The sequence below is a fragment of the Pristiophorus japonicus genome, chromosome 1, assembly GCF_044704955.1.
Source record: "Pristiophorus japonicus isolate sPriJap1 chromosome 1, sPriJap1.hap1, whole genome shotgun sequence".
NCBI lineage: Eukaryota > Metazoa > Chordata > Chondrichthyes > Pristiophoridae > Pristiophorus > Pristiophorus japonicus.
In genome coordinates, this window is record NC_091977.1 from 507,837,757 (window position 1) to 507,853,091 (window position 15,335).

The 15,335-nt window shown below is 46.6% G+C and overlaps 1 pseudogene; it reads left to right on the forward strand.

Moving 5' to 3' along the window:
• LOC139271011 (uncharacterized) overlaps positions 1-15,037 on the forward strand; it is an 88,204-nt pseudogene extending 73,167 nt beyond the window's left edge.
• Positions 15,038-15,335: the final 298 nt, after the last annotated feature.

The window sequence follows — 15,335 nt, forward strand, 5'->3', positions numbered from 1 at the left end:
AGGATGTTTGAAGAAATAGATTTTTTAGGAAGCTTTTAAACAGGCATAAGAACATAAAAACATAAGAAATAGAAGCAGGAGTAGGCCATTTGGCCCCTTGAGCCTGCTCCGCCATTCAATAAGATCATGGCTGATCTGATCATGGACTCAGCTCCACTTCCCTGCCCGCTCCCCATAACCCTTTACTCCCTTATCGCTCAAAAATCTGTCTATCTCCGCTTTAAATATATTCAATGACCCAGCCTCCACAGTTCTCTGGTACAGAGAATTACATAGATTTACACCCTCTGAGAGAAGAAATTCCTCATCTCAGTAGTGAATGGGCGGCCCTTTATTCAAAGACTATGTCTCTTAGTTTTAGTTTCCCCTATGAGTGGAAATATCCTCTCTGTATCCATCTTGTAGAGCCCCCTCGTTATCTTATGTTTCAATAAGGTCACCTCTCATTCTTCTGAACTCCAATGTGTATAGGCCCAACCTACTCAACCTATCCTCATAAGTCAAGCCCCTCATCTCTGGAATCAACCTAGTGAACCTTCTCTGAACAGCCTTCAATGCAAATATATATTTCCTTAAATACAGAGACCAAAACTGTATGCAATACTCTAGGTGTGGCCTCACCAATACCCTGTTCAGTTGTACCAGGACTTCTCTGATTTTATGCTCTATCCCCCTTGTAATAAAGGCCAACATTCCATTTGCCTTCCTGATTACTTGCTGTACCTGTATACTAATCTTTTGTGTTTCATGCACAAGGACCCCCAGGTCTCTCCGTACTGCAGCACTTTGCAATTTTTCTCGATTTAAATAATAATTTGCTTTTCTATTATTTCTGCCAAAGTGGAATACCTCACATTTTCCCACATTATACTCCATCTGCCAATTTTTTGCCCACTCACTTAGCCTGTCTTTATCCCTTTGCAGATTTTTTATGTCCTCCTCACAATTTGCTTTCCCACCCATCTTTGTATCATCAGCAAACTTGGCAACATTACACTTGGTCCCTTCATCCAAGTCATTAATATAGATTGTAAATAGCTGAAAACCCAGCACCCATCCCTGCGGCACCCCAAAAGTCACTGTTTGCCAACCGGAAAATGGCCTATTTATCTTGACACTCTATTTTCTGTTCGTTAGCCAATCCTCTATCCATGCTAATGTATTACCCCCAGCCTCGTGAACTTTTATCTTGTGCAGTAATCTCTTATGTGGTACCTTATCGAATGCCTTCTGGAAATCCAAATATACCACATCCACCGGTTGCCCCTTATCCATGCTGCTTGTTACATCCTCAAAGAACTGCAACAAATTTGTCAAACATGATTTCCCTTTCATAAAACCATGCTGACTGCGCTTGATTGAATTATGCTTTTCCAAATGTCCCGTTACTGCTTCCAGCATTTTCCCAATGACAGATGTTAGGCTAACTGATCTATAGTTTCCTACTTTTTGTCTGCCTCCTTTTTAAATAGGGGCATTATATTTGCAGTTTTCCAATCTGCTGGGACCACCCCAGAATCTAGGGAATTTTGGTAGATTACAACCAATGCATCCACTGTCTCTGCAGCCACTTCCCTTAAGACCCTAGAATGTAAGGCATCAGGTCCAGGGGACTTGTCTGCCTTCAATCCCATTATTTTACCTAGTACTACTTCTTTAGTGATAGTGATTGTATGAAGTTCCTCCTTACCTATAGCCCCTTGATTATCCACTATTGGGATGTTTTTAGTGTCTTACGTGGCTTGAGCAGTGGTGCAGCAGGGAGGGATTCAAATTCCTGGGGCATTGGAAACGGTTCTGGGAGAGTGGGACCAGTACAAACCGGACTGTCTTCACCTAGGCTATGTGCTAGGAGGAGTGTTTGCTAGTGCTGTTGGGGAGGAGTTAAACTAATATGGCAGGGGGATGGGAACCTAGGCAGGGAGACAGAGGGAAACAAAATTGAGACAGAAGCAAAAGACAGAAAGGAAATGAGTAAAAGAGGAGGGCAGAGAAACCCAAGGCAAAAAAAAGGGCCACTTTGCAGCAAAATTCTGAAGGATCTAAGTGCATTAAAAAGGCAAGCCTGAAGGCTCTGTGCCTCAATGCGAGGAGTATTCGGAATAAGGTGGACGAATTAATTGTGCAGATAGCAGTTGACGGATACGATGTGGTTGGCATCACGGAGACATGGCTCCATGGTGACCAAGGCTGGGAACTCAACATCCAAGGGTATTCAACATTTACGAAGGATAGACAGAAAGGAAAAGGAGGCGGGGTGGCATTGCTGGTTAAAGAGGAAATTAATGCAATTGTAAGGAAAGGCATTAGCTTGGATGATGTGGAATCGGTATGGGTGGAGCTACGGAATACCAAGGGGCAGAAAACGCTAGTGGGAGTTGTGTACAGACCTCCAAACAGTAGCAGTTGGGGAGGGCATCAAACAGGAAATTAGGGGTGCATGCAATAAAGGTGCAGCAGTTATCATGGGTAACTTTAATATGCATATTGATTGGGCTAACCAAACTGGAAATAATATGGTGGAGGAGGATTTCCTGGTGTGCATAAAGGATGGATTTCAAGACCAATATGTCGGGGACTCATTTTAGACTGGGTGTTGTGTAATGAGAGAGGATTAATTAGCAATCTCGTTGTGTGAGGCCCCTTGGGGAAGAGTGACCATAATATGGTGGAATTCCATTTAGGATGGAGAATGAAACAGTTAATTCAGAGACCATGGTCCAGAACTTAAAGAAGGGTAACTTTGAAGGTATGAGGCGTGAATTGGCTCAGATAGATTGGCGAATGATACTTAAGGGGTTGACAGTGGATGGGCGATGGCAGACATTTAGAGACCGCATGGATGAACTACAACAATTGTACATCCCTGTCTGGCGTAAAAATAAAAAAGGGAAGGTGGCTCAACCGTGGCTATCAAGGGAAATCAGGGATAGTATTAAAGCCAAGGAAGTGGCATACAAATTGGACAGAAATAGCAGCGAACCCGGGGACTGGGAGCAATTTAGAACTCAGCAGAGGAGGACGAAGGGTTTGATTAGGGCAGGGAAAATAGAGTACGAGAGGAAGCTTGCAGAGAACATTAAGACGACTGCAAAAGCTTCTATAGATATGTAAAGAGAAAAAGGTTAGTAAAGACAAACGTAGGTCCCCTGCAGTCAGAATCAGGGGAAGTCATAACGGGGAACAAAGAAATGGCGGACCAATTGAACAAGTACTTTGGTTCGGTATTCACTAAGGAGGACACAAACAACCTTCTGGATATAAAAGGGGTCAGAGGGTCTAGTAAGAAGGAGGAACTGAGGAAAATCCTTATTAGTCGGGAAATTGTGTTGGGGAAATTGATGGGATTGAAGGCTGATAAATCCCCAGGGCCTGATGGACTGCATCCATGAGTACTTAAGGAGGTGGCCTTGGAAATAGCGGATGCATTGACAGTCATTTTCCAACATTCCATAGACTCTGGATCAGACTGGAGGGTAGCCAATGTAACCCCACTTTTTAAAAAAGGAGGGAGAGAGTAAACAGGGAATTTTGACCGGTCAGCCTGACATCGGTAGTGGGTAAAATGATGGAACCAATTATTAAGGATGCCATAGCAGCGCATTTGGAAAGAGGTGACATGATAGGTCCAAGTCAGCATGGATTTGTGAAAGGGAAATCATGCTTGACAAATCTTCTGGAATTTTTTGAGGATGTTTCCAGTAGAGTGGACAAGGGGGAATCAGTTGATATGGTGTTTTTGGACTTTCAGAAGGCTTTCGACAAGGTCCCACACAAGAGATTAATGTGCAAAGTTAAAGCACATGGGATTGGGGGTAGTGTGATGACATGGATTGAGAACTGGTTGTCAGACAGGAAGCAAAGAGTAGGAGTAAATGGGTAGTTTTCAGAATGGCAGGCAGTGACTAGTGGGGTGCCGCAAGGTTCTGTGCTGGGGCCCCAGCTGTTTACATTGTACATTAATGATTTAGACGAGGGATTAAATGTAATATCTCCAAATTTGCAGATGACATTAAGTTGGGTGGCAGTGTGAGCTGCGAGGAGGATGCTATGAGGCTGCAGAGTGACTTGGATAGGTTAGGTGAGTGGGCAAATGCATGGCAGATGAAGTATAATGTGGATAAATGTGAGGTTATCCACTTTGGTGGTAAAAACAGAGAGACAGACTATTATCTGAATGGTGACAGATTAGGGAGAGGGGAGGTGCAACGAGACCTGGGTGTCATGGTACATCAGTCATTGAAGGTTGGCATGCAGGTACAGCAGGCGGTTAAGAAAGGAAATGGCGTGAGTGGATTTGAGTACAGGGGCAGGGAGGTGTTGCTACAGTTGTACAGTTGGTGAGGCAACACCTGGAGTATTGTGTACAGTTTTGGTCTCCTAACTTGAGGAAGGACATTCTTGCTATTGAGGGAGTGCAGCGAAGGTTCACCAGACTGATTCCCGGGATAGCGGGACTAACATATCAAGAAAGACTGGATCAACTGGGCTTGTATTCACTGGAGTTCAGAAGAATGAGAGGGGATCTCATAGAAACGTTTAAAATTCTGACGGGTTCAGACAGATTAGATGCAGGAAGAATGTTCCCAATGTTGGGGAAGTCCAGAACCAGGGGTCACAGTCTAAGGATAAGGGGTAAGCCATTTAGGACCGAGATGAGGAGAAACTTCTTCACCCAGAGAGTGGTGAACCTGTGGAATTCTCTACCACAGAAAGTTGTTGAGGCCAACTCACTAAATATACTCAAAAAGGAGCTAGATCTAGTCCTTACTACTAGGGGGATCAAGTGGTATGGCGAGAAAGCAGGAATGGGGGACTGAAGTTGCATGTTCAGCCATGAACTCATTGAATGGCGGTGCAGGCTCGAAGTGCCGAATGGCCTACTCCTGCACCTATTTTCTATGTTTCTATGTTTCTTCTACCGTGAAGACCGATACAAAATATTTGTTCAACATCTCTGCCATTTCCCTGTTCTCCATTATTAATTCCCCTGTCTCATTCTCCAGGGGACCAACATTTACTTTAGCCACTCTTTTCCTTTTTATTTACCTGTAGAAACTCTTACTATCTCTTTTTATATTTTGTGCTAGTTTACTTACATGATCTATCTTCCCTCTCAATCATTTTGTTAATCGCTCTCTGCCGGCTTTTAAAAGTTTCCCAATCCTCTGGCCTCCCACTAGTCTTGGCCACATTGTATGTCTTTGTTTTCAATTTGATACCATCCCTTATTTCCTTAATTAGCCATGGATGCTTATTCCTTCTCTTACAGTCTTTCCTTCTCATTGGGATATAGTTTTGTTGCGAGTTATGAAATATCTCCTTAAATGTCTGCCACTGCTCATCAACCATCCCATCCTTTAATCTATTTTCGCAATCCACTTTAGCCAACTCTGCCCTCATACCTTTGTAGTCTCCTTTATTTAAGCTTCGGACTCTGGTTTGAGAACTAATTTTCTCACCCTGCAACTAAATTTGAAATTCAACCATATTGTGGTCACTCATTCCTAGAGAATCCTTTAAAATGGGGGCATTGACCCCCCTTATTTGAATCTGTAAAGGGTCTATAACACATGTTCAAGACCCCTCACAATATTGGGTTCCCGAACGAAGCTGTCACTAGGCCGACTGTGCTCAGGAAAACCTGGTCTACATGCGGCCTAACAGGCAGTCCTTAAAGTAATTGCAACAAACACAGTATGTGTTCAAAATATACTTACCCTGAATGGGGAGTCAGGAGGTGTCGGAGTTTTTCACCTGGCTCCACATACCTGGGCCGTTGCCGGTTACAACTCCCCACCCTCTATCGCGACTGCAAACCCCCACCATAATTGACGCTGCTGCCCTCCTTTCTGGTCCCCTTTCAGGACTTGCCTCAGGCGGTCACTGCTTGCGTTGCAGTGGCCCGATCCTCGAGTCCTCTTCTCCGGTGAGCTTCCTGGGGACACCCATTTGGTGTCATCAGCTTGCCGGCTCGATGATGATAAGGCCCGAGGGCCAATAATGCGTGTGGCTCAGGCCTATCTGTTCAGGCGCGGGAATCAATCCCCGCACCTGTTGTCCATCTGTTTTTGGGCGTGCTTGAATTTCTAGGCCTTGGTTGTTACCATATAAGCAGAGCTTGGTCTCCAGTCATCTTGGTTAACCCTTGCCACTGGATCAAGACCTAACTCTGTCAAGCCCGTGGTGACTGGTGTGCAACGCCCACCCCACGTTAAAAGAATCCATGCACAGGAATCTTCCATCCTTCAGTATGTAGTTCAGGACCTAGAATGTCAGGTCCCTCATTGAAACACCTGTGAACTCATCCCTTTTTTTGGTGTGGAAGCAGGTCATCCTCGATACGAGGAACTGCCTAATACTAATACTATGGGCCCAAGTTTCCACACGCGCCTAGAACAGCGCAGTCCCGACCTGGGCGCCCGTTTTTCGCGCCACAAAGTGCGCCTAAAAAAATCCTCGGTATTCTCCACCTACCTGCAGGTCCTCTGGCCCTCAGCGCAGCCATCACCAGCTGTGGGGGGGTGGAGCCAGGTCCCTGCGCTAAAAACAGTGCCGGGACCTCTGCACATGCGCGCTACAGTCGTCACGCAAGTGCAGTAGCTCCAGGCGCCGAACTGTGTGAATGGCCTCACTGGGGCTGCGTGAATGAGGCTCCTCCCACGGCCAGCTCCTGCTCTTCCCCCCCGACCAGACCCGACACCCGCTCCCTCCCCCCGCCCCGCCTCCGGACCAGACCAGACCCGACACCCGTTCCCCGCCCTCCCCTGCCTCCGGACCAGACCCGAAACCCGCGCCCCCCCCCGCGACTGACCCGACCCGACCCGCGCTCCTGTTCCCGCTCCCCGCCTCCCCGACTGGACCCGACCCGACCCGCGCTCCTGTTCCCGCTCCCTGCCCCCCCGACTGGACCCGACCCGACCCGCGCTCCTGTTCCCGCTCCCCGCCTCCCCGACTGGACCCGACCCGCGCTCCTGTTCCCGCTCCCCGCCCCCCCGACTGGACCCAACCCGACTCGCACTCCCGCCCCCCGACCCCCCCCCCACTGGACCCGAGCCGAATCCCGCTCCCAGACTGGATCCGACCTGACCTCCCCCCCTCTCTCTCTCTCTCTCTCTCCCCCTCTCTCTCTCTCTCTCTCTCTCCCTCTCTCTCCCTCCCCCCGCTCTCCCTCTCCCTCTCTCTCTCTCTCCCCCCCTCTCTCTCCCTCTCTCCCTCTCCCCCCACCCCCCCCTGAACCGAACCGAACCGAATCGAACCTCCCCGACCCGACGCAACCCAACGCCACCTACCTGTAAATCTGGTGCTGGGGACGGGCCCTGCCCGAAGTCTCGGGCCGGCCCGTTCAGCCTTCGGTCCCGAAAGGCCTGCCTGAAGCACTTTCACACAGGTAGGAAGATGGTTTATTTAATCTTTTCTTTGCTTATAAATGTTTATTCAGGTTGGATTTATTTGTATAATATTTGTATAAGTATAAATAAGGATTTATTATAGAATTTAATGACTTCCCTTCCCCCCCCCCCACCTCGTTCTGGACGCCTAATTTGTAACCTGCACCTGATTTTTTAATGTGTAGAACAGGTTTTTTCAGTTCTACAAAAATCTTCACTTGCTCCATTCTACTTTAGTTTGGAGTATGTCTTCACTGTGGAAACTTTCAAATCAGGCGTCAGTGGCCGGACACGCCCCCTTTTGAAGAAAAAATTCTGTTCCAAAGTAGAACTGTTCTACCTGACTAGAACTGCAGAAAAAAAATGTGGAGAATTGCGATTTCTAAGATAGTCCGTTCTCCATCAGTTGCTCCTAAAAATCAGGCGCAAATCATGTGGAAACTTGGGCCCTATAAGAGGACTTTAGAGGATGTGAATAATGCTGTGGATGCTGTGTTCAACACTTTTAATAGTTCAGTGGAAATCTGGAACTCTTTCTCCCAAAAGGCTGTGGATGCACATGCCCAGAAGAGGTCCAGTAAGGTAGGTCCCCTGCCCTGGGTTTTCCCCTCCCCAACCCCTGTGACTGTGTTTTTAACTTCCTCGAACATTTGCCTTGTGCCAGGGCCCTTTCCCCAATTTTAAGATTGGGTGAGTCACCCCGATCCTGGGCATGTTATCCCCTAGGCAGGTTGTCCAGTGAAAAAATTCCCAGTTCCCTGAGCCTGTCCTGATAGTGGGACCAAAATTGGGCACACCACTCGAAATGGATTTGTACCATGTGAAGGGCAAGTGATTTATTTCTGATTTGTTATTTCACTGAGCTAACTATATATCTTAAGCCTCTGTTTTCTTTCTCTACAGCCCCGCAACACTAATCTGGATCTTTTCACAGACAATGATGCCCAGGTCTCTCCTGCTCCGCAGTCTTTAGAGAGTAACCCTGCACGCTACACACATGCTAGGAATTACAGTGAGATAAATGCAATCATCAGTAATATCCGCAAATATTTCAGCCCTGCCCTGCTCAATACATGACTGTCCTCTATCAGGCCATGGAATAACTGGGTAATTAAAATCCTCCATGTTGCTATTACTTTTTACACTTCAAAAGAAGTTAAATTGGACTATCTGTCTGCCATTCTTTTTGAATTTTATTTATATCATTTCTGCTACTTTTTTTAAAGAAAGAAAGACTTGATTTATATAACACCTTTCACGACCACTGGATGTCTCAAAACACTTTACAGCCAATGAAGTACTTTTGGAGTGTAGTCACTGTTGTAATGTAGGAATTGTGGTAGCCAATTTGCATACAGCAAGCTCCCACAAACAGTAATGTCATAATGACCAGATAATCTTTTTTTTTTTGTTATGTTGATTGAGGGATAAATATTGGCCAGGACACAAGGGATAACTCCCCTGCTCTTCTTTGATATAGTGCCCTGGGATCTATCATGTCCACTTGAGAGCAGACAGGACCTCGGTTTAACATCTCATCTGAAAGACTGCACCTCCAACAGTGCAGCGCTCCATCAGCACTGCACTGGAGTTTCAGCCTAGATTTTTATGCTGAACTCTCTGGAGTGGGACTTGAGCCCACAACCTTCATGACTCACAGGCGAGAGTGCTATCCACTGATCCACAGCTGACACTTAAATAAACAAAAGGACACTTCTCATTATCTGTTGAGTATGGATCATCTTGCTGGCACTGGGAACTGCCCGGGAGGAGTTACAATGCCTGATATTGGGAAAGAGCTCATGAGAGTCGCAATAACAATCGAGCAGGATGGCCCTGGAAAATGGGGTGGCAAGACTGATAGCCTTCTCTCCACCTGGCCACAATTTTACTCTCCTTACTGGATCTGTTGCTGGCTGCCCCTACCTCACTAACTGCCTGCAGATAGAGACAAGGAAAGGGAGGAACAGCCTCTAAAATTCTAAGCTGGGTGGAAGACAGCGATTCCAAGTAGTTGGTGAGTACCAAGAGCTGTTGATAGACCGGTGTAAGTCCCAGCATCTGAATGAAACAAAATCAAAAGCTCACCAGCTAATAAACAAGTATGTCCACCTCCCCTGTTACCGAGACACCCCCCAGCCCCTCCCACTCTTCCCCCAGCCATGCTCAGCAGAAATTAATGACCCATCCCCACTGAGCATAAAGTCAAGAATTGAATTAATTGCCCCCTCCCAACCCTGCTACATGGGCTCCAATCCCCATGTGTTCACTGCAGGCTGCAATTCACCGACCAACGGCTGCCCCCGCACTGGGCTCAACTGGAGCTCCTTTACTTCTGGCTAGTTCGGTTCAGTCACCTCAGCACATGCTGGGGCTGGTACCTGGGACACTCCTGTTCTTCAAGTCTCAGTATAGTTCCACAGGTGGCATTGGTACTATTGGAGCTTCTCAGAAAAAATGGGTAATAAAAATAATAATGGAAAAGGTAAAATTATTGCACTGCATTTACTATCTGCTAGATATTGACGGCACTTACCATAAGCATGGAGGAGAGAGTCCTCACTCCCAGTATTTCAATATTACATGGTGCTGCCTTCTCACTGACTGACATCCTTTATTTGCTTGGGGCACAGAGGGGAGGAAACTGTTTGACTGTTTAGTTCCTTTCAGGAAATAGCTGTGGATCAACAAGCAGAGACGGCGATGCCACACTGGCTTTGTTGATGGAATTGGATTGCTGTGAACTTTGACGAACTACGATTACTTGCCAAATGTGATGTTATCCTGTAATTTCGGAAATAGCCTCATTTGTCTTACTTACTGACAGATGGGCATGTTGCCAACCATAAAACAGCCAGCCACCTGTCTCTTCAAACGGTACTACACTTAGATACAAGATTTCTCACCTGCTAAGCGATTTTTAACGTGGTTTTCTTTCCACAGAATTCAATTCTGTTTCTCCAAGATAAACATAGAAAAATAGGTGCAGGAGCAGGCCATTCAGCCCTTCTAGCCTGCACCGCCATTCAATGAGTTCATGGCTGAACATGAAACTTCAGTACCCCCTTCCTGCTTTCTCGCCATAACCCTTGATCCCCCGAGTAGTAAGGACTTCATCTAACTCCCTTTTGAATATATTTAGTGAATTGGCCTCAACTACTTTCTGTGGTAGAGAATTCCACAGCTTCACCACTCTCTGGATGAAGAAATTTCTCCTCATCTCGGTCCTAAATGGCTTACCCCTTATCCTCAGACTGTGACCCCTGGTTCTGGACTTCCCCAACATTGGGAACATTCTTCCTGCATTTAACCTGTCTAAACCCGTCAGAATTTTAAACGTTTCTATGAGGTCCCCTCTCATTCTTCTGAACTCCAGTGAATACAAGCCCAGTTGATCCAGTCTTTCTTGATAGGTCAGTCCCGCCATCCCGGGAATCAGTCTGGTGAACCTTCGCTGCACTCCCTCAATAGCAAGAATGTCCTTCCTCAAGTTAGGAGACCAAAACTGTACACAATACTCCAGGTGTGGCCTCACCAAGGCCCTGTACAACTGTAGCAACACCTCCCTGCCCCTGTACTCAAATCCACTCATGCCATTTGCTTTCTTAACTGCCTGCTGTACCTGCATGCTAACCTTCAATGACTGATGTACCATGGCACCCAGGTCTCGTTGCACCTTCCCTTTTCTTAATCTGTCACCATTCAGATAATAGTCTGTCTCTCTGTTTTTACCACCAAAGTGGATAACCTCACATTTATCCACATTATACTTCATCTGCCATGCATTTGCCCACTCACCTAACCTATCCAAGTCACTCTGCAGCCTAATAGCATCCTCCTCGCAGCTTACACTGCCACCCAACTTAGTGTCATCCGCAAATTTGGAGATACTGCATTTAATCCCCTCGTCTAAATCATTAATGTACAATGTAAACAGCTGGGGCCCCAGCACAGAGCCTTGCGGCACCCCACTAGTCACTGCCTGCCATTCTGAAAAGTACCCGTTTACTCCTACTCTTTGCTTCCTGTCTGACAACCAGTTCTCAATCCACGTCAGCACACTACCCCCAATCCCATGTGCTTTAACTTTGCACATTAATCTCTTGTGTGGGACCTTGTCGAAAGCCTTCTGAAAGTCCAAATATACCACATCAACTGGTTCTCCTTTGTCCACTTTACTGGAAACATCCTCAAAAAATTCCAGAAGATTTGTCAAGCATGATTTCCCTTTCACAAATCCATGCTGACTTGGACCTATCATGTCACCATTTTCCAGATGCACTGCTATGACATCCTTAATAATTGATTCCATCATTTTACCCACTACTGAGGTCAGGCTGACCGGTCTATAATTCCCTGTTTTCTCTCTCCCTCCTTTTTTAAAAAGTGGGGTTACATTGGCTACCCTCCACTCCATAGGAACTGATCCAGAGTCAATGGAATGTTGGAAAATGACTGTCAATGCATCCGCTATTTCCAAGGCCACCTCCTTAAGTACTCTGGGATGCAGTCCATCAGGCCCTGGGGATTTATCGGCCTTCAATCCCATCAATTTCCCCAACACAATTTCCCGACTAATAAAGATTTCCCTCAGTTCCCCCTCCTTACTAGACCCTCTGACCCCTTTTATATCCGAAAGGTTGTTTGTATCCTCCTTAGTGAATACCGAACCAAAGTACTTGTTCAATTGGTCTGTCATTTCTTTGTTCCCCGTTAAGACTTCCCCTGATTCTGACTGCAGGGGACCTACGATTGTCTTTACTAACCTTTTTCTCTTTACATACCTATCGAAACTTTTGCAATCCACCTTAATGTTCCCTGCAAGCTTCTTCTCGTACTCCATTTTCCCTGCCCTAATCAAACCCTTTGTCCTCCTCTGCTGAGTTCTAAATTTCTCCCAGTCCCCAGGTTCGCTGCTATTTCTGGCCAATTTGTATGCCACTTCCTTGACTTTAATACTATCCCTGATTTCCCTAGATAGCCACGGTTGAGCCACCTTCCCTTTTTTATTTTTACGCCAGACAGGAATGTACAATTGTTGTAATTCATCCATGCGGCCTCTAAATGTCTGCCATTGCCCATCCACAGTCAACCCCCTAAGTATCATTCGCCAATCTATCCTAGCCAATTCACGCCTCATACCTTCAAAGTTACCCTTCTTTAAGTTCTGGACCATGGTCTCTGAATTTACTGTTTCATTCTCCATCCTAATGCAGAATTCCACCATATTATGGTCACTCTTCCCCAAGGGGCCTCGCACAATGAGATTGCTAATTAATCCTCTCTCATTACACAACACCCAGTCTAAGATGGCCTCCCCCCTAGTTGGTTCCTCAACATATTGGTCTAGAAAACCATCCCTTATGCACTCCAGGAAATCCTCCTCCACCGTATTGCTTCCAGTTTGGTTAGCCCAATCTATGTGCATATTAAAGTCACCCATTATAACTGCTACACCTTTATTGCATGCACCCCTAATTTGCTGTTTGATGCCCTCCCCAACATCCCTATTACTGTTTGGAGGTCTGTACACAACTCCTACTAACATTTTTTGCCCTTTGGTGTTCTGCAGCTCTACCCATATAGATTCCACATCATCCAAGCTAATGTCTTTCCTAACTATTGCATTAATCTCCTCTTTAACCAACAATGCTACCCCACCTCCTTTTCCTTTTATTCTATCCTTCCTGAATGTTGAATACCCCTGAATGTTGAGTTCCCAGCCCTGATCATCCTGGAGCCACGTCTCCGTAATCCCAATCACATCATATTTATTAACATCTATTTGCACAATTAATTCATCCACCTTATTGCGGATACTCCTTGCATTAAGACATAAAGCCTTCAGGCTTGTTTTTTTAACACCCTTTGTCCTTTTAGAATTTTGCTGTACATTGGCCCTTTTTGTTCTTTGCCTTGGGTTTCTCCGCCCTCCACTTTTCCTCATCTCCTTTCTGTCTTTTGCTTTTGCCTCCTTTTTGTTTCCCTCTGTCTCCCTGCATTGGTTCCCATCCCCCTGCCATATTAGTTTAAATCCTCCCCAACAGCACTAGCAAACACTCCCTCTAGGACATTGGTTCCGGTCCTGCCCAGGTGCAGACCGTCCGGTTTGTACTGGTCCCACCTCCCCCAGAACCGGTCCTAATGCCCCAGTAATTTGAATCCCTCCCTGCTGCACCACTGCTCAAGCCACGTATTCATCTGCGCTATCCTGCGATTCCTACTCTGACTATCACGTGGCACTGGTAGCAATCCCGAGATTACTACTTTTGAGGTCCTACTTTTTAATTTAGCTCCTAGCTCCTTAAATTAGTTTCGTAGGACCTCATCCCTTTTTTTTACCTATGTCGTTGGTACCAATGTGCACCACGACAACTGGCTGTTCTCCCTCCCATTTCAGAATGTCCTGCATCCGTTCCGAGACATCCTTGACCCTTGCACCAGGGAGGCAACATACCATCCTGGAGTCTCGGTCCCGGCCGCAGAAACGCCTATCTATTCCCCTCACCATTGAATCCCCTATCACTATTGCTGTCCCACTCTTTTTCTTGCCCTCCTGTGCAGCAGAGCCAGCCACGGTGCCATGAACTTGGCTGCTGCTGCCCTCCCCTGATGAGTCATCCCCCTCAACAGTACTCAAAACAGTGTATCTGTTTTGCAGGGGGATGACCGCAGGGGACCCCTGCACTACCTTCCTTGCACTACTCTTCCTGCTGGTCTTCCATTCCCTAGCTGGCTGTGGACCCTTTCCCTGCGGTAAGACCAACTCACTACACGTGATACTCACGTCATTCTCAGCATCGTGGATGCTCCAGAGCGAATCCACCCTCAGCTCCAACTCCGCAATGCGGACAGTCAGGAGCTGGAGGTGGATACACTTCCTGCACACGTAGTCGTCAGGGACACCGGAAGTGTCCCTGAGTTCCCACATGGTACAGGAGGAGCATAACACCCGACCGAGCTCTCCTGCCATGACTTAACCCTTAGATACACTTAAATTGGCAACAACAATGTTAACAGTTACTGACTAATATAAGAAGAAAAAGAAAAACTACTCACCAATCACCAGCCAATCACTTACCCCCTAGGCTGTGACGTCACCTTTGTTTCTTTCTTTGCCTTCTCCCTGTAGCTGCACCGGTACGCCTCTCGCCGACCCCGGACTCGCGCTGCTCCGAGCTCCCGCCTCCTCGACTGACTGCTCGAACTGCCTGACTCCCGCTGGCCTTTATAGGCCTCTCGCCGACCCCGGACTCGCGCTGCTCCGAGCTCTCGCCTCCTCGACTGACTGCTCGAACTGCTCGATTCCCGCTGGCCTTTATAGGCCTCTCGCCGAGTTTGATTGTTTTACTTCATAACACAATAGTCAACAGGAAAGCACTTCAAGCACAAAATACTGAGCGCCTGCTGTTTTAACCTCCACCCATTCCGCCCCCCCCCACCTCCCCCGCCTCGCTTTGTCTATCTTTTCTATATTGCATATAACTCTAGCGTTTTATGCATTTTTCACACATTTATCTTACACAGCTTCTGAACAAATTAAAGATTCAGATTTTGCAGCAGGAACACTGAAATGCGGGCACGTCAGGGTGAAGCTTTCAGATGAGGTTCCTCATCAGATCATAATAAAGACTGGAGACAAGTGAAAAAGGGTTGTCTGCTTCTCAAGCCTGCTCCATCCAGAGTTCATGTATTATTCATCGATCATGGACTACCACCCACATCCCACCCCCCCACCAACTTTGTTGATCCCCTACTTTAAAGCATAATTTTCAAACCGAGGTCCTCAGACCCTCGAGGAACTACAAAGGGATTCTGGAAATCCACGAGGTCAACCACGTTCTGTCATTTGTACTTGTTAATTTTACAAGGAGATTATTTCTGATGCTGTTTCCGAATATAAAATTGTCAACATTGTTTATCACAAATACGTCTTGTAACTTA